At 36.0% G+C, this 19,402-nt stretch overlaps 1 protein-coding gene across 9 annotated transcripts in view; it reads right to left on the bottom strand.

The window, feature by feature from the left end:
- Ndae1 (Na[+]-driven anion exchanger 1) overlaps positions 1–19,402 on the bottom strand; it is a 704,613-nt gene that overhangs the window by 666,255 nt on the left and 18,956 nt on the right. The gene's annotated exons all lie outside the window — the stretch shown is intronic.

The following is a 19,402-nucleotide window of genomic DNA, read 5'->3' as shown; positions in this document are numbered from 1 at the left end:
CCTATCTACTGTTCTCCAACCAGGAGATTAACCGTGAAAGGAATATGCTTACTATTGCGTCATCTATTGGAGCGAAGTAGATAGATAATATTACCGTTATAATGTCAGTTTAAAAAACAACCGCTCTCCCCCATATGTTATTTCCTGTATGAGGGATTAAAAGATCGGGAGATTAACCGTGATCTAATTTTGTAACTAGGGTAGTATAAATATGTGTGTATCAGTGTTATCGTTCGTACTTTGAGAGTTAGCCAATGGAGATGCGTGTACCCACGTGTGTGACCTTATAACATCAACATTCATTCATAGCATCACCCCGCTGCGTCTCATTCCCCTGAGACTTTCACCTGGTTGGAGTACAGTATGTAAAATGAAAATTTCGATTTGGGTAAATATAAGCTCAGTGATAAAATAATCTGTGTTTACTACATTCAATATAATTATAGCACTGTACATGTGAATTCATTTATGTTAATATGACTCATACATATTGTCTTACTGATTTCATTAAATTTTAATTTAAATTTTCTTTAGACTTGTAATTTATGAATGCAAAATCTATCTGTGCGAACAAATAAAGAGGAGGGGCAGAAGAAGAAGAAGAAGAAGAAATAGAAGAAGGAGAAGAAGAAGAAGAAGAAGGAATTAAAAAGAAGAAGAATAAAAGGAGTGACAGATGCAAGAGAGGGACACGAAACAGGAAAATAATAAAAGATGAGCCACGGGCGTAGCTCAATCGGTTGAGGCGCTTGCCTGTAGATCCGGAGTTGCGCTCGGGCGTGGGTTCCATTCTCGCTTGGGCTGATTACTTGGTTGGATTTTTTTCCGAGGTTTTCCCAACCATAATGTGAATGTCAGGTAGTCTATGTCGAATCCTCGGCCTCATCTCGCCAAATACCACCTAAATAGCCCAGTAGTTGATACAGCGTCGTTAAATAACTAAAAAAACACATGATGAAGCACTTGGATATTAGGGGAGACTTAGCGAATTCAGCAATATTAAGAAGTAAATCTATCATATTTTTGTCAAAATGTTTATTGAAAAATATTATCAGGGTATGGACCAAACTTTTCATTGCCAAATGAGATAAAGAGGCCTATTAAATTGCAAATATATTTAGTAGTACATACATTACAGTTGAAGAAGAACAACTCGGGTAATTCCGCAACAGTGCGGATAAATCCGCAATAGGACTTGGCTAATTCCGCAGTAGTAAATAATTATGAAATACATTATTAAAGTAACATAAAAGGAACAATTTATATGTAACAATGCTCACTTTCTTCAGAGCTGTGTACTGTCTTCGCGCTACGAGTTGGCGGGTGGAGTGGATAGGCGGGACGGGGGAACTTCACGCTACACTCTGACCTGAAAACGTCAGTCCACTTACCTGGCTACAGGGGAACGAAGTCAGACATAAAAGATTCTTCATCTTCATCTTCGGTGTTGCTGTCGTTATGGCTGTCATCATCACTCTCATCACTGCTGTCATCGTCACTGGTGTCCGCGTCGTCAACATTAATGATGAACTCGTCTATAACGTCCTCCATTATTGCGTTTTTCTCCCAGTATAGTTTTCAATATCACTCACATGTTTACAGTATCCAGTCCAGTCTTCTTTAGTTACAGATATGAGTCCTTCTTGCACAAGTTCTTGCAGTCTTTTCAGTGACATATCACCCGTTGTGTTATGTGACCTTACATAGTTCTTAACACTACTCCAAGCTAATTCAATAGCGCTTAGGTCACACATATACGGTGGTAACCTGACGACAGTGTGACCATGATTTGCAAATATCGTATCTATTTGGTACACTTTTGGCTTAGGACGAATTTGTTCAATTAACGAAAAAAGAGTGAACTTCCTCATATTTTCTTCACATGGCACTCCATGCCTTCGCAGGTAGTCCAACATTTCTTTTTTTACCGCTGATTTGGTTGGTACCTTATCTAATTGTTTTCCATGATAGGACGCATTGTCCATGACGATTACAGATGGAGTAGACAGATTGGGAATAACTTTTTCAATCACCCACTTTTCGAAATTGTTAGAGTTCATCTGTCCATGATAGTCGCCTGTTGCTGTCCCCGCCTTGTATACTAATTCGCATCCTTCAACAAAGCCATTAATCCCACCCAGATGGACAACAATGAGTCTGTTAGACGCATTAACGGTAGTCAAAACTCCCGTAACGTCTTTATGCTAACAGCACTTGCGAAACGTTAAATTGGTGTCTACCCATGTCTCGTCCAGGTACAAGATTGGTTTACCCTCTTCCCTAAGCTTTCTAATTGTCTGTAGGTATCTACACCTCCAATTTACAATGTTTTCCCTTTCAATTAAAAATTTTCGTCTCGATGCACACTTCTTCCATCTGAAACCCATTTCCTTTAGTATTCGTCGTAATGTTGTCGCCTTCCATTTGAAATCAATTCTGTCTTTTAACACAGGCAAAAGTTTCTTGCAGCTTGGTACTACTTTCTTGTTCAGATAAAAATCCTCAATTATGTCCTTTATCACTCTCCGGTCAAAGTCATCTACATTTGCGTTCCGATAGTCTGGACGTTTCCGTTTTTTCCAGGTGTCGACAAAACACTTTCTTCTTCTTTGCAGTCTTTCATTTCTTTCCTTATACGCTGTATCGTTCTTATAGATACATTACAATACTTTTTTGCCCTTTCTGCAGATTTCGTAACAGGAATGCTAAGACATTGTTGTTCTTTTTCTTCATCACAGCATTTTATCACATTTGCAATAATATTTCTTTCTCCGCTATGGATTGTCAGTCCTTGTTTCCTCTTTGTCGACATATTTACAATTATTTGCAATTAATAAACCGCTATGTAAGCCTAAACTACCACTATACAATAATAAAAACTCCACTAACTGTATTATAAACAACTATATTAACACCAGAAAAAAAAACCTATTATTAAAGACTTGCGATATATTGAAACTATTCTTGTTGAAACACATAAAACACAACCAAACGCCACTATTATTTCACAGACCCGCAGACACTCTCAAATATACGTGCAGTAGATGTTTGTGAAACAGGAATATTGCAGTGAACAGCGCGGTGCGCATGCGCGACTGTTTCCCCTCCGCCCCGTCTAAGCACTTCAGCCGCCTTCTCCTGGCGTGACAACAGTAGCAAAACACGAAAAACAGCCAACTTTCGATGTTTCACTGTATTGCCGACAGAGGTGTCGACCAATATCCTTGATTTTTTTCTACAGTACTGCAGAGGACATGCCTCCTGTTGACAGCTTCTCAAACCTTACGTTCACGCTATTGTAAAGTCGCAGTAAAATCATACATGCACTACTGCGAAATTACCCGTAGTGCGGAATTAGCCGAGTTTCCCTTACTGTCAGGTTGTCTGGTAAAATTTTTCGCAAAACTGAAATCTCTAAGAAGTTCCTTAATTGATAAGCTTGTCTGGAAAATCCATCAACGAAAGGATGAACATATTCGACGTAATGTCATATTTGTATGTGACAAGATTAACTGTTTGGTACACTGGCTGTTACATGTGTCTGAATTAGAAGAAAGGAGAGAGAGATATTCTGCAACTACTCTGAAATGAGAGAACAGAAAATAATACGAGATACAGCTCGTCCGTCGTTGTGATATCGAGCTTCTGCTCGATTGAGCGTGTACGAAACTGCTTTGCTATCGCGGATGTTCACGTCAGTCACTTGGCGTTACAAATATAAAGATAGAAGCGTGTGAGTCAGGTGCGTATCAGAGCTTTTCTCCGTCTTCCACATTTCATATCCTTTAAACCAGCGGTTCCCAAACTTTTTCAGCCACGGAGCCCTTTTTGAAGCAAAAGTTTCTCGTGGAGCCCCAAGAAATTTTTAGTTTTTACTTATGTCTGTCTATGTTCTACGAAGCATATTACACACGATACGTATATGAAAGTATGAATAATAAGATAAATATATTAATAATAATGTGAAAGAGTACTGGAGATAGGCTAATGTTATTTAAATCTACAAAATAATATAACAACTAGTTAAGATATTTAAAAAATGTTACAATATTGCATGTACACTCGAAATTAATGTAAAGAATGTGCGTGTTTCTTGCGGCAGAGTATGTCACTGTCCGTTGTCACAGAAGTGAGTTTGAAGACGTATATCGTCTTCTGTGTCCAAACAAGCTCGATTTTTTTTTGTAGCCGTGTACCTCGACAAGGCCGATTCATAGAGATACGTAGTACAAAAAGGCCGTAAGATAAATTTAACTTTTGAATTTAATATCAAAAGATCCTCCCCTAACTGAGCCCAAAATTCCAGAAGTGATTTGCTTTGTGATTTGCTCATATTCTGCCATGGTGAGGACTGCTGGTTTTGACTTCACTGGAAATGGATCTACAAACCAATCATATTTCTTTCGAATCGATTCCTGAGTGTCCTTTGGCAAGTATGAATTCATATTTTGAAGCAAATTGTCAATGTGTTATGTTATTATTGCTGTGAATGAATCATTCATTTTTGTGTTATTTAATTCTAAGTTTGAAATCAATCTCGATGCTTTCTATGTAGAACGCTATCTTTTTCTTCAGCGCGGCAATTTTGTCGTTAGCATCGAATATAGTCTTCCGTTTACCTTGTATGGATGTGTTGAATTAGTTAATGTAAAAAAAAAAATGTCTTCCAAGTAACATAATTTGCACAACCATTCCTGATCATTCAAATAATCTGGTAGCAAATTGTTTTGGTCATTCGAAAGTAAAGAAACTTCCGTTCAAAGTTCAAGTAAACGGGATAACGCTTTATCACGCGACAACCATCGCACTTCTATGTGTAATAACAATAACTTGTGTAGGCCTATTCTTCCCATGACTTTGCACAGAATACTGAGTAGCCTACACTGCAAAGATCGTGGCTTAACAAAGTTGATAATTTTGACGACGTTGTGTAGTACTTGCTTTAATAACGCTGGCATTTTTTTTCGTTGCGAGAACATATTGGTGTAGTGCACAATGACTACTTGTGCAGATTTTTAAACTTTCTTGATCCTTGTAACAGCGCCAGAAACAGGACCTACCATGGCCTTTGCGCCATCTGTACATACGTCAACGCATTTATCCCAAGGCATCGAGTCTTTAATGAAATTTCAGTACCGCTTGTAGAGGATGGCAATGGCTTGCAGAACAAAATGTCTTCATGAAAGGACCTGATAATTCGTACCGCATAAACGTCATTAACACAGCTAATCCGGCAACGTCCGTGGATTCGTCAAGTTGTAGCAAAAATTTCATTTGACTGCTATGGAAAATTATGATATTTTTAACATCGTTTGATAGATTCTGTATTCGATTACGCAAAGTGTTATTTGATAAAGATACACTGCAGATCAAGTTTGCAGTTTTATCTTCCATCATGCACTTCACTATCGTCACTAATAGTGATTTCATAAGAGTTTCAGCAAGAGTGAGGTTTACCGGGTCATGACTAATCAAGCACGATGCTTTCAGTGCTTTCTCGTTATTTGTCTTTTACATGAGATAAAAATATTCTCTGAACTGCATGGAGTTCGTCAGTTTTTCTTTTAAAGTACCTAGTCTGTAGATTCATTTGTGAAGTCAGGACGGGTTTTGAAATGCCGTTGCCAAGCTTGGCAGGGAACATAGAACTACTTGGCAAAACTTTGTTACATATCTCACACTGTGGACGTCCATCAGCTAACTCAGTGAATCCCATGTCCAAATATGAGTCACAATATTTTCGTTTTTTAATTCCTTTCAATAGGCCTACCTCTGCACTAGACATCGTAGACTCTGAAGCAGGATCATGTTCAACATATTCCGAACTCAATCTCAAGGAATTCGCATTATCTTCTTTTAAAGTAAGGTTACAGCAGTTATTATGCCCCTTTAACTGAGCACTGGTTGATAGCTGGTGATTCTCGGGTATTACGGAGTCCGTCTTAAACCACAGTTCCATTTCAACGAAAGTTTAGCTAACACTTCTGCAAACAAATTAACATGCAGGTATGTGTGTGTACATATATATATATATATATATATGTTTTAGGCAACATAACAGCCAATAGAATGTAGATTCCACGTATCACGATTAACAAACGCTGCCGGCTTGATATATAAAACATAAAATAAATTTCGAGAATCATCGAGTACTTGGTAAGCAAGAAACATTGAGATAGTTCCAGTAACGAGTGGATCTATTGTATGTACTTCCATCTAGCAAGAAAACTCAAACTATTTTCTGAGAAAGTATTTTCGCTTGATGAAAGTAGTTTGCGTTTTTCTTGCTAGAGACTAGATGGAAGCAGCAATTTTTGTCATCTTCATAACTGCCGCGGACGGAGCCCCTGGGAATCACTCGCGGAGCCCCAAGGGCTCCGCGGAGCACACTTTGGGAACCGCTGCTTTAAACCATACAAATTTCGAAGCAACATAATATTAAATCGGCGTTATTTAAAATTAAATTGCCCAGTATTAAGAGTTAGCGCTGAAACGATTGTTTGAGGTACCGTATCTTATTTGTTCAAGAGACTCAACTTTAAGAAAATTAGAAAAGTAGACTTGCGTACCTGGCCCACACGATCACCAGTTTTAAGGTATATGTACACCCACAAAACGTAAAAAATGATGAAAAATTAGAATTTTCAAAATATAACTATTTTAATATAGAATTTTCTCCCCTTTAATTTGATATAAGAATTTTCTATTTACGCCTTATGGTTTTTCAGATAAGTCCCATTTTCCAATATTCTGCGTCATCAGCCACGGTCACTTCTACGAAGATCACTCCAAAAGTAATGCACATTTTTTTTTTTTTTTATTCTAAACCTTTGCAATTTATGGAGGTCATAGATACACCCTTCCCTCTTGTATTCAAATTTAATTTAAGTCGTTCCCGTGAGTGGCGCCAGAGAGTAGCTCAGACGTGTTGGTTCAGACTTTTATCGTGCAGGTATACAGGCCCTCATTCCAAGGTGGCGTAAGGCAGTTGAAAGGTGCGGGGATTATGTGGAAAAGTGACGTATTGTTCTTGAAGGATGTATCTACATTCTATGAAAATAGCAAAGCTGTAGGCTAAAAATGTAATTTTTAAATAAATATTGTGGATTACTTTTTGAGTGATTCTCATAGCAATCCCCTCGTCCAGCATTGCTTGTAAAATAAACTTCTTTCTAGTCCCAAAATAGATGCATAGATATCAAGGCATGATCATTAGATTGAAAACACGTTTTTACATAATGAAGTAATTTATAATCTTTTACTGTTAGTCATAAAACTGTGACTTTGTGTGTCAGTGATGTTGTACGTCATTTTAATAAGAGTCCAAAAGGAGAAATTAAAATTATGAGGAGGATGAGCATAAACCCTGGGACAAGCACCATCGCAGGATTTGTTGCATCAATGGAAAATAAGGACAAAAATGCAAAAAAAAAAAAAAAAAAACATTCAACACCTGAAGTTAAAACAAGGCGGAGGTATTTGAGAGGCAGAAAGAAGCTGAAACTGGACCGACATGAAGCTGCTTAAGGGGTGACATATGATGATGCAGTCTTCTAGGCTCTGAAAGTTTGTGGCTCATTTCCTGCAAATAGTAATTTTAGAATATTTAATTCTTTCAAACATGATATCTCAGTCAAATATGGTGATACCAAGAAGATAATGGTGTCATTTTGAACCTTGAAATGTCCCCTAGTGCCTGACAATGAGTAAAATAACATTAATGTAGTTAATTATTATCTATGGATTTTTTACATGATATATGCACCATAAATATTAGTATAAGTTACATATATGGTAATATTTAATTAATGTAAATGAAAATGAAAACAAAAAATAGCTCTATGTCAGGCACTAAAGAATAGTTTTAGCTATGTATGTATGTATGTATTTATTTACACTGCAAGTGGGCAAGCACCCGGTGGCAGTGGTATATACAATATTAACACAGTGAAAAAACTGTGGCTCTATCTTAAAAACTGTATGAGCTATCATGTTTCAAGTTGCATGTCAAAATTATAAACAAAATAATTTTTAAAAACAATTTAGACATAATTTCAAGGGATCTGTTCACTTCATTCTCTTTCTGGTACCATTCTCAATTGTATAAAAATTTTACAGAGCAAAATTATGCAAAACAAAATTTTTTGTATGTAAAGGTGTACATATACCTTAAGTGGTTCTGTAGACAGTGTCTATTTAAACGTCCCTTGTACTTATACTTATGTGAAGGCCTTAATGAACACTGTGCAGTCCACCGCAGCGGAGCATGTGAAACGAGCGGGTCCGGGTTCAAATCGTGGTTGGAAAAAGTTACCTGGTTGAGGTTTTTCCGGGGTTTTCTCTCAACCCATTACAAGCAAATACTGGGTAACTTTCGGCGCTTGACCCTGGACTCATTGCGCTGGCAATATCACCTTCATATCATTCAGATGCTAGATAATCATAGACGTTGATAAAGCGTCGTAAAATAATTCATTTTAATATAAACATAATTGGGTTATATAATGAAGAATTTTGGTTAGGGAAATATCCGATCGCGGTTAAATTTGACTGAGAGACATTAGACGAAGAGGGATGCAAATCAGAATAGGCATTCCAGACCCGAAGTAAAAATTGTTCACATTATCATGTTAAAACGCATTTTCACTGCTTTTCATAACTTAAAAAATAATAATTGAACTTAACTTTTCATTCATTCATTTTATTTAGTGTTCTGCCCTTCTTACACTGCAAACCCAGCTTTCTCCAATATTTTCTATTTCCTGCCTTCCTCTTCGTTTCCTCATATGATCCATATATATTAATGTCGTCTATGTGTAGATATTTATTTACACTGCAAGTGGGCAAGCACCCGGTGGCAGTGGTATACACAATATAAACAATACACAATAAAATGATAAACAATACACAATAAAATCATAAACAATACACAATAAAATGTACAATACACAATACAATAAGAATACACAATACAATTTAACACAATAATTACAATTAATAATAAAACATAAAACACCTAATTTTACAATACAACCTACATATGTATAGGCCCTACATAAGTTTCAATAGTCTTTCACTTTACTTTCATCTCACTCACTGTAGTGGCACTATGACGCATTTCACTGACACTTTAGCACACATTTCACTGACACTATAGAACACATTTCATTGACGCTATGAATTATCACCGATCGGAACTATTCACTGCACTGTAAAACCATAACTTCACTGACTCACCTCGCTTCACTGATACAACAGTTCAAATAAGACAAATAATTACACCCTTATGCATACTTATAAACAGAACTACATTTAAGCTAAACATTTCTAGTCTAAGACCCTCTTACACGCTATTTTTAAATAATTTACAATTCAAACCAAGGAAGTAACTCGTCAGGCTAAATAAATACATGTCACCTTAAAAAATTAAATGTTAAATGTCACCTTAATTTTAATTTGCACTTTATACACAACTTTTTAAGTTATTCTTGAATCTTCCAATCATTTATAGTTCAAGATCTGACATCTTCTTCTACCCCGAACTCTTCTCGTAAAGACTAATTTACAAATAAAACAGTAGAGTCGCATGTTCCCAAAAATTCTTATTTCATATCAACACTTTGCAATGTATTGTTAAATCTAGGAAATGTTGAGGGAAGAATGTTTAATTTAATCCTCGAAATATAGTTGTGAATTGAGAGGTTCGTTCCAAGAGGGACCTATGCCACATTAATCATAACGTGAGAAAAATAAGTCTGTTACGAAAAGGGTCGTATCCTAGAATGAAGGCTGGTTCACAATAAACCGGGAATGGAAACGACAACGAGATCGAGAACGGAAATATTGTTAAAATAAATGTATTTAAATGTGTGCATATACAATTAACTATTGTGAATGCTCTCATTTAAATACATTTATTTTAACGTTATTTCCGTTCTCGTTTTCGTTTCCGATCCCGGTTTATTGTGAACAGCCTTTAGTCAGAATTTTGTGGCATAGTTCCCTCTTTCATTGGATCCCTCGAATGGAATGGAATTTAAGTGAGGGGGGCACGGATGGCCCAGCACTGCGATCTGTTGAGATCTATTAGGCTAACCATCGATATGGAATGAGTTGCATGCCATAGATCCCCTACGCACACCAACCCAACCACATGACTCCCTAACGACCGGTCCCTACAGCCAACAGAAATCCATATACCATCCCTGCTTCGGCAACTTCCCCCAAGGCCCCCCTGTCGGTCCGAGGCGAAACTCCTCCCACGAGTAGGTCCGCCTCGGGTGCTCGTTGGAGAAACCATCCAACGTCGCTGAACTACATTCCACGGAGGCCGGTCGAGAGAGCCAGTAGTTCCGGGAGGCCGCCTGTAGAATGATCTGAAAAACCAGAAACGGAATGATGAGGAAAGGATGATGGTGGAGAAGAGGAAGTGGCGAAGATGAGTGGGGTTCCAATCGCCAGATATGCATCCATAGGAGTGAGGGAAAACCCCCGAAAAAACCTCACCCAGGCAACTCGTCCTGACCTAGAATCGAACCCGGGACCGCTGGGTTCGGAGTTAGACTCGCTAACCCCTCAGCCACAACGGTGGACACCCCTCAATTGTATTATGAACTATTTTGGATTTATAGTTAAACCTATAAATAATGTAGAACTATATCATCTTATTAAACCTGCTATAATAGCAAATACTGCTCCCATTGGCGGGTTGCCGTCGTCGTCATTAAACACTTCTGCCATGTGCCAAGTCCGTAACGCAAATGTGAACACAGAAAATGTGAATCGACCACTGGGGTCTCTTAATAATAGTGAAGGAGTGAATATCAAAGACTCGCCCTGCCGTTTCCTCCGTTGGAAAGCCGTGAAGTGGACCTGCGAGAAATGTCTCTCAAAATAATTGTGCAATATTTACTGCATAAACATAATATTATTGTGTTCAAGTATTTATTTCCATTCAATTTATGTTTCGATATACTTCAGTTCTGTGCAGAATTCAGCATTACCCCGTAGAGGTTAACGAACCTATAGAAAATAAACCCGCAAGTGAACTTAGGCCCGGTTTCTTCAACCTTTGTTAAATTATAACAGTGTGTTATTCCATTTTAACTGTAAACTTAACAGTAAAAGCATTTCTTCAACTACTGTTAGTAGTTAAAACCTATGTTAATTTAACTGCTCAATTTCATGCAGTTAAATCATTTAACTCTCTGTTAGCATAGAAGTATCCAATATGGCTAGTGCGTTAGATGCTGAACTTATATATCTGGATTATTTAGAAAATGATATCCATGAATACTTAAACAGAGCGGATGATTTCTGTGATTTGACAGAACAGAAGTTCATACAAAGGAATAGGCTATTTTCTACCAAGCCTCACTTTTCGCTTTCAACTTAGATCCGTTTGTTTGTTTATTCTCATTAATTGGTTTATACTGGGAAATAATTTCCAGCAGAAGGTTTCTTTCGAAAGAAAAGAAATTAGTCCCAAAATTTCTTTTTGTTCCAGTGTTTTCCATTTCATAACAGCAATACCAATACGCCGCTCCACGCTATTGTGATACAGACGAGGAAAGAAGCAGAAATCAAACCTGAGAAAATAGACTTCTATTCTCTCTGAATCAAACAACGGAAACAAGCAAGAATCGCAATTGTCAGAGTTCAGAAAACAGAAGTGAGCCTATACTTGGTTATAGGTTATGGTTAAACTCTATAATCTCTGGTCCTAACAGAGAGTTAACAAACAGAATGTTAAAATGTGAAATGTAAAGTCGAAGAAACGCAATATTTTTAACAGCAATTCATACTTTTAACTTACAGTTAATTAACGCTATGTTAGGAGCATTATAACAAAGGTTGAAGAAACCGGGCCTTAGTCTCCTAAGAGGTTTAGTTACTGCCATACCTGCCAATGGTTCCCCCGCCCGGTAGCTCTAATCTAGTCGACAGAGATAAGTGAGAATATAAAGTAAAAATAAATATTCGTAAACTAATTATTTATCAGACCACTTATCAGATCACTTTTGGAACAGAAACTAAAATGCCTCTTTGTAAGAGGCTTCGTAAAACAATTTATAAATTCGTTAATCTTCGATGCTACTTACCCATTAGGGTTCTACGAAATGTTTATTTGACCATTTTTCAGTCTATTATTTAATATGGTATTATTGTTTGGGGTGGAAATCTGCCAATTCCTTTTCCTTTTTCTGATCAGTTTCAGCATCATTCTTTCTTCATCCATTCTTTCCAACACAGCTTCGATTCTTACTCTGTCCATTTCACACGCTCCATCTTTCTCCATATCCACATTTCAAATGCTTCTATTCGCTTCTCTTCACTTCGTCGTATTGTCCATGTTTCTGCTCCATACAATGCTACACTCCACACAAAGCACTTCACTAGTCTCTTCCTTAGTTCTTTCTCCAGAGGTCCTCAGAAGATGATTCTTTTTCTATTAAAAGCTTCCTTTGCCATTGCTATTCTCCTTTTGACTTCTTGGCAGCAGTTCATGTTATTGTTATATTACATCCCAAGTATTTGAAGCTGTCGACTTGCTCTACTGCCTCATTTAGAATTCGCAAGTTTATTTTCTTTACTTTTCTTCCTATGACCATGGTCTTCGTCTTGTTGGCATTTATCTTCATCCCATACTGTTCACAGCTGTTATTTAGTTCCAGTAGCATATTCCTTAGTTTCATCTCCTCTTCTGCTAATATCTCCATATCAGCAAATCTTATACACTTTATTCTTCTTCCTCCTACTACCACTCCTCCCATGTTCTGAAAACACTAAATCCTCCAAGTAGATGTTGAACAGGGTAGGTGATAAAGGGCATCCTTGTTGTACTCCTCTCCCTATTTCACTTCCTTCTGACATTTGTTCTCTTAGCCTCACTTTGACTCGTTTCATATAAAGGTTATTGAACAGCCTCCTCTCTTTCCAATCCACGCCAATTTTCTTTAGGATCCCCATCAGTTTATTCCAATCCACTCTGTCAAACGCCTTTTCTAGGTCCACAAATACTATATACACTTCTTTATTCTTCTCTAGGTATCTTTCGCAGATTGTCCGTAGCAGTCCAATTGCATCTCTCGTACCTTTTCCCTTCCTGAAGCCAATTTGCTCTTCTTTCAACTGTTTTATTTATTTATTTATTTATTTATTTATTTATTTATTTATTTATTTATTTATTTATTTATTTATTTATTTACTTACTTACTTACTTACTTACTTACTCACTCACTCATTTATTTATTTATTTATTTATTCATTCATTCATTCATTCACTCACTTACTCACTCACTCACTTATTTATTCATTCATTCATTCATTCATTCATTTATTTATTTATTCATTCATTCACTTACTTACTTACTCACTCATGTATTTATTTATTTATTTATTTATTTATTTATTTATTTATTTATTTATTTATTTATTTATTCATTCATTTATTTACTTACTTACTTACTTACTTACTCACTCACTCACTCATTTATTTATTTATTTATTTATTTATTCATTCATTCATTCATATTTTATTTATTTATTTATTTATTTATTCATTTATTTATTTATTTATTCATTCATTCATTCACTTACTCACTCACTCACTCACTCACTGATTTATTTATTTATTTATTTATTTATTTATTTATTTATTTATTTATTTATTTATTTATTTATTTATTTATTTATTTATTTATTTATTTATTTATTTATTTATTTATTTATTTATTTATTTATTTATTTATTCTGGTAGAGTTAAGGCCATGAGGCCTTCTCTTCCACACTACCAGAAGTGAAATAAAGTGAAATACATAACGAAACAATGACACAAATAGTAAAGTCATACTTAAATATCTCTCTCTTCCATCTCAGAATATAAACGTCGATTCAGTATTCCCAGAAGAATGTTCGTCGAGTGCGATATCAGGCTGATAGTCCTGAACTCGTTACATTTCTTGGCATTATTTTTCTTCGGTAATGGAAGCAACACTGTCTCTGTGAAATCTTCAGGCCAGTCGCCTTGCTCACATATTTCGTTGCGTATGTTCTGAAATTCAATTGTACAATGAGGGTATGATGTGGGTGTGTTTTTTTGGGTGTCTGTATATTTTGTACTATTCTAGTATACTCTATTTTATTTCAAGGAGTGCAGTTCGGTGGCTTCTTTCAAAACTCATTTACAGATTTATGACTTACTACACAAACACCTCTGACAATTCCATCCTCTCCCCTCGTCTCAACATTACATAGTTGCCATAATCCCGGTGACCTTCGAAATGAGACAGTGAGACTGACGGGATTCTTGGAATTCGGAAAAGATGCGGCAACTCTGCCTCCACGTGGATTTGAGGAGAACCTGTCAATTCTTCTGAACGAGGGTTGTGATTGGTTACTAATAGAGATGGGAACGACATATCGTTTTTTACGAAATACCGATATTTTCGTTTCATTATAGCGATATATCGATATCGAAATTTTGATTCAATATATCGAATAATATATCGGTTTTCTCATAAATTTATCGATTTTTTTTTTGTGGAATTATTATCATTATCAACAACAAAATCCACACTGGACAACTCCGATAATTCCCGAGAGATGGCACTACTAAAGATGGACAGTTACATAATTGTGCAACCTCACTCAATACCTTGTTCTAATTGGCTGAACTGGAATTCGAATTCAAACTCTTTAATATGCAGCACCAAATTCAAAATGGAGCGTGTGCTAACGTGAGATAGACAGGAGGTTTATCTACTACTGTTTTAATACTGTTATTAATGTTCTCCAAGGCAGTAGCAACTTCCACCCTGAAAGGGAACCGTCTGACCTCAAAACGGATATCAAAACTTTTATTTCTATAGACTGAAATGGAAAGAGAAACAAGGATTTAATGCCGATGTGGCATTTCTTTACGTCTATGATTTCTATGCACAACCTAGTGCTGACATTGTTTTCTTATTATATCTTTTAGTGCATAGAAATTCTATCCGTATAATCATAACCATTGTTGTTTGGAATGTTGGAATGCAACAATAACTTGCAATGGGAACTTACGTATTATAGAAGATTGTATCAAATCAATTGTGAAGTTTGTTAAAACTTGTAACATTCTAAGTACGGTTTACTCAAATTTAAAAATAATTACAAGTTCTGTTTACTTACATTTAAAATTATTACGTTGTTAGGTAGAAAAGAGCATGATATGTGTCCTGAATTGAATCCTATATAACATTAAAATAATTTAATCGTGTTCCAATATCAAATACACCCACGTAGAGTTCACTTAACTCTTTCCCACTACAACATTTAAGCTCCCTTGCCTCCACCATAATTTTGATTTAGGTTAGGATCTACATCATATGGTATTGAAAATGTATTGTTTATTGTTACAATTTTACATTATTTATGCTTTTGACTGTTATGATGTTAATTTCAATGGTAAAAAGGAATATTAAAATTTTAAGTAATTTTACTGTAATACAGTAATGTACACCTGAAAATGCAATGTGCTTACGGAAAAGCGATATATCGATATAGTTTCTGCGATATATATCGTTTATCGAAATTAGATTTGCAATATATTGCAATATCAATATATCGATATTTAATTTATTTCCTCCATCACTAGTTACTAACAAGAGAAGACAAGATTTCTGTCATAGTAAGGAAGACATTTATTTATGACAACCAATTAGTAGGGGGCAGTAGAAGGTCTTTCAGTAAACTCTTTTCTATGAAACTGCACTCCATGCAGTGGCGGTGCGTCAATAAGAGCACAAGAGCACGTGAACACCTTGTTTGCATTAATGCACTACTAGTTTTATTATTTGATACCGTATTGACGTAGTGGGGATGTATAATATCAGAATCGAGTATTTTAAACTTCCCGCATCTTGCATAAACTTCTTACGTAAACTTGGCAACATCCGTTCACTTACAAGCCGTGCTCTTTTCGAGATGGATACAGGAATTTCACGTATGCGCGAGAGAAAATTGTCTGTAGCTGACCGCTTATGCCTCGTCAAGAGCACAAAGCGTTAAGTGAACATGATGAGTATCTAATCCTACAGATGTCAGGTGCATCGGTGCCTATCGTTCACGTGTTATATATCGAGGAGGAAATTTAAAAGCCTGTAGATGTCAGCATCTGACTGTAGGAACGTTTACTTTACGTAGATGTGTGTACAGTGCTGCTGCTACGAGAGTGTAGTTTGTGAATTACTATACTTCAGTGTCGGCATAATAGCATATTTGTTTTCACGCTGTTCATCCTGGTTATGACGGGAGTGCAGCATCATAAATGAACTACCTCTCAGCAATAAGTAAAAGTAATTAGGAACAGTCGGGAGATCACCCAAGATTTCGATACTGTATCCAAAAGTTGACGAATTTAAAAAAAAAATAAAAATAAAAAAAATAATAGCATAGTTTGACTTTCAAACACATGCTGGCTGACTGTGGTGGTGATATGAATTTAAGTATCTGTATGGTAGTGTATAATACGAGTATTTAAGAATAATATTTACTGGCATGTATTTATAGCAATCAATCTATGCGAATGGGATTACAGTACTGGTATAGGCTATAGTGTATCAGTGTGTTGTGAATCAAAATATATTACTGAACACACGCGTTTGTAAATAACGGGACTGTGGTATGTATTCATTATTAACAAACGTGAACAATGAACTCTGTTCAATGAAATTTGGAACAGTAAAGAACTGGGTAAACTGGCTTACCAGGAAAAATTGGAAATAGAAAGACTGAGTTTCATTATTATTACTCTTATTATTATTATTATTATTATTATTATTATTATTATTATTATTATTATTATTATTATTATTATTATTATTATTATATGTCGTTTTGAATTTATATACGGCTTTTTTCGATAGTGAAACATTGGAATCATGATATTTCATACAGTGAAACCTGTCTAAAGCGGCCATCTGAAGTTACCTTGTAAAATGGCCGTTTTATCAGGTGGCCGCTTGATTAAGGTTGCGATTGTTTATTAATCAGCATGAAAGTACTGAATTTCATTGACTTTTTAGTACTGTGCGCGTACAGCAATCGTGCATATTAATGTCAGCCTCTTCCATTCTTGCAACTAGCTTTTTCAAAACTCAATTTTTTCGCCCTCGCACACTTGAACCATTCGTAAACGAAATCATTCACATTACTAAATACAGATTCTCTCTCCTTTTTTGGCCACCATGCATATTTTCCTCCCATTGTTTTAATATTTCATCTTAATTATACCGTGTATTTGTGTCCTTCCACATTTGAATATTTCTGCAATTTTTCTCGCAGATGTTCCCTTCTCATTTTCTTCAATCATTTTTCGTCTCACCTCTAAACTTAATACCACTCTAGATTTATTGTTAGACTCAAACTAACGTCACAGTTCCTCTGAATCAACTGAATGAAAAGAAGAAATATTCGTAAAAGGTGGTCCAAATAGAAAAAGATGGAAAGAGGAGAAAAAAAAATTAAAAAAAAATTCGAATGGTTAACTACTGACCTAAAACATACTGTGACATTTTCGATAGAAAACGTCCGTGTTTCAATCCTTTAAAAACGAGTAAGAATTTATAGCTGTGAAGGGTCGGAGTGGAAAGTGACAAAAGAGTCATAAAACTAACCAACTAACCCCAAGATATGGAGGGTGTACTGTTGTACACTCAGCTATTATACTCATGATATTGCTCTCTGTCCTTTAACCATCGAAAAAATAGGTCAGACAATATCCGTGAAAAAAATTTTTGTTGGACAGTGACTGTTATAGTCAGGTTCCAATCCAAACAGACCCCGGCCGCTGGCCGAAGCATGAGGTGGCCACTAAATAAAGAGACAATTTATATTGATCTTATGGCAAATCCAACTGGTTCCAGAGAAAATTGGCCTTTTGGCCAGGTGGCCGTTTAAATAAAGTGACCGCAAAGGCAGGTTTCACTGTATTAGACTAAACGTACAATTTCAAATTCTCTTCGATTTTGGTACCACAAAATTGTGAACACACATAATATTTTATCACGAGCCGCCACTGACTCCATGAAAAAAAATAGAGTATATGTTTAATGCATATATCCAACCGAAAATTCACCAGGAATTAAACACCTACGTGCCTACCGCCTGGACTATACCAGTGACCGATAACGATTATGGGGACCTCTGATAGGGAAGAGTGAGAGCACGATCATTCATAATCCCGCTGGTTCACTGCCTTCTTTGTGTAGTGAGATCTGTTGATGTTTGTGTGCGATGCGCAAACAATGAGTAACAGTTAAGCTGGGTGCTGGAGAAGAGCTGTAAAGTACTCGACAGTGGAAATCAACCATCCATTATATACGACAGCACGCTTTTAACATGGAGTCAGCACAACGCAGACCTCCCGCTCTACACGTCACAGACGCTCATATTGACGTCGAACACGTTATATTCATGTGTTTGACGGCATTCCAACCGTTAACGTGAATAGCGGCTAGCGGTTAGTTTATTTTTATACATTGTTTCGTTACGTCAATGATATCTTAGGCTACGATAAATTTTTGGAAACTCATCTTAGTCACCGATATGATGATAGCCCTATGATAGTGTGGTAGTTTATTAACATCCCTACCTCTCTACACTAAGTAGGTAATTATTGTTAAGGGGAATCTCACTAATGTTAAAACAGCTATATTAATGACCTGCTACCTCAGAACATACCAAGTATAGAAATGTGATATTTTTACAGGATATTTATGCATTCCTTTTGAGTGCACTGATTCGCTTTGATGATAAAATCTATATTAATAATAAATCTGTAGCCGAAATTTTCTGGTAATTTTCGATTTTCGAAACATAATTGGTCCTAACATATATAATTAACCACCCTGAAACCGAAAATCGCTTTTTTGACAGTTTTGTTTGTATGTCTGTCTGCCTGTCTGTCTGTCTGTCTGTCTGTTACCTTTTCACGCGATAATGGCTGAACGGATTTCGATGAAAATTGAAATATAAATTAAGTTCGTTGTAACTCAGATTTTAGGCTATATGGCATTCAAAACACATTATTTAAAAGGGGGGTTATAAGGAGGCCTGAATTAAATAAATCGAAATATCTCGCTTATTATTGATTTTTGTGAAAAATGTTACATAACAAAAGTTTCTTTAAAAATAATTTGCGATAAGTTTTATTCCTTGAATAATTTTGATAGGACTGATATTTAATGAGATAAATGCGTTTCAAGATTAAAATAACTGCCATCCAAGGCCGTGTAATGAATTAAAAAACAAATTACTTCGTCTATAAGGGGTCTTGGACAGCAACAATCGAAAGCTATGAAAGATAGCCTACAGATAATGTTTCTGTTTTTGTATCAAGTAATATCGGAAGCTAAATTAA

This window comes from Periplaneta americana, chromosome 12 (genome assembly GCF_040183065.1).
Source record: "Periplaneta americana isolate PAMFEO1 chromosome 12, P.americana_PAMFEO1_priV1, whole genome shotgun sequence".
NCBI classification, from domain to species: domain Eukaryota; kingdom Metazoa; phylum Arthropoda; class Insecta; order Blattodea; family Blattidae; genus Periplaneta; species Periplaneta americana.
Note: the sequence above shows the minus strand (reverse complement) of the source record. Positions and strands in the feature narration are given on the sequence as shown.